Below are 1,798 nucleotides of genomic sequence, written 5' to 3'. Positions count from 1 at the left end.
AACATTTAAACAGCCTAGAGCCATCTTCCCAATAATTCAAATTTTTGTGTTTCAAATACAAAGTGATTTTAGAAACTTAGATACCAACTAATTGAAGTGTTATAGCAATAGTATACCATCATCACTGTGTTCTATTTCTTAAAGTACACTTTCTTTTTGCCTTTTTGTTTAAAAAGTAACCGCCCCATCAGGGACACAGGTGTGAGACCTTTAGTAAATAACATGTATGTATGAAGTCTTGAAAATGAGTTCCCAGTTTAGCCATGTATGTGGCTGCCATTACTTAAAAGAATTTCCCAAGGAATTCCCCTCAAAATACAGAAATTGTGAGTGGGATACATGGCGGGGTTACCTTTTCACAGGCACTGGGCAGGTATTAAGTATTGTTCACAAAAACCTTTTAGGGGCTAGAGCGATATAGCTCTGTGGTTACAAGCACTGGCTGCTCTTGCAGAGGATGTGGGTTGGGTTTGATTCTCAGCACCCATATGGCAGCTAACAACCATCCATAGCTCCAGTTCCAGAGGACATGACACACTTTTCTGACCACTGTGGGTATTGCATGACATCGAGACACTTACATGCAGGCAAAACACTCATAAACATAAATAAAATAGTAAAATGCCTTTTAAAAATTCTTTTAAAATCTAGGCCAAGTGTGTGGTAGTGTAAGCCTTTAATCCCAGCACTTTGGAGGCAGAAGCATGAGGAGCTCTGAGAGATCGATGCCAGCCTGGTCTACATAGAGAGTTCCAGGCCAGCCAAGGCTTAAAAATTTAAAACAACAACAACAAAAAAAATCATTAAAGAAAGAGAATGAGGAAGACACCAGGAGATGGAAGGACCTCCCATGTTCATGGATTGGAAGAATTAATATTGTTAAAATGACCATCCTACCAAAAGCAATATATAGATTCAATGCAATCCCAATCAAAATCCCCATGACATACTTCACAGAATTAGAAAAATCCATCCTAAATTCATATGGAAGCACAGAAGACCCCAGATAGCCAAAGCAACCCTGAGCACAAAGAGCACCACTGAAGGGATCACTATACCAGATCTCAAAGTATACTACAGAGCCGTAGTCATAAAAACAGCATGGTACTGGCACAGATACAGACACATAGATCAGTGGAACATCATTGAAGATCCAAACCTGAGTATGCAATTTCAGCCACCTGATACTTGACAAAGGTACCAAGAACACACAATGGAGGAAAGACAGCATCATCAACAAATGGTGCTGGCAAAACTGGATCTCCACCTGTAGAAGAATGAAACTAGATCTTTATCTTTCGCCTTGCACAAAAGTCAACTCCAAATGGATCAAAGACCTCAATGTGAAACTGGAAACCCTGAAACTATTAGAAGGAAATATTTTCAGTAACTTACAGGATATAGGTGTAGGAAAGGATTTTCTAAACCAGACAGAAGTTGCTCAGGAATTAAGGAATTGATTAAGGAATCAATAAGTGGGACCTCATTAAACTAAATAGCTTCTGTACAGCAAAAGAAACAATCAAAAAGTGAAGGAAAACCCCACAGAATGGGAAAAAAATCTTTACCAGTGACACATCTGACAGAGGTTTAACATCCAGAATATATAAAGAACTCAAAAAACAAAGAAGTGAGAAACCAAATGACCCAATTAAAAGATAGGCTAAAGATCTAAACAGAGAGTTCTCAAAGGTAGAAATAAAGATGGCTAAAAACATCTCAAAAAGTGTTCAACATCGTTAGTAATTAGGGAAATGCAAATTAAAACCACCCTAAGGTATCATCCTACCCCAATCAG

General features: G+C 38.3%; 1 protein-coding gene across 4 annotated transcripts in view; it reads left to right on the top strand.

Annotated features, from left to right (window-relative positions):
* Nucleotides 1-1,798, top strand: part of Mapk8 (mitogen-activated protein kinase 8) — a 111,386-nt gene that overhangs the window by 51,642 nt on the left and 57,946 nt on the right. The window lies entirely within an intron of this gene.

Source organism: Nannospalax galili, unplaced genomic scaffold (genome assembly GCF_000622305.1).
Source record: "Nannospalax galili isolate Female #2095 unplaced genomic scaffold, S.galili_v1.0 scaffold996, whole genome shotgun sequence".
NCBI lineage: Eukaryota > Metazoa > Chordata > Mammalia > Rodentia > Spalacidae > Nannospalax > Nannospalax galili.
The sequence above is the reverse complement of the archived record's forward strand: the minus strand, read 5'-3'. Positions and strand labels throughout refer to the sequence as shown.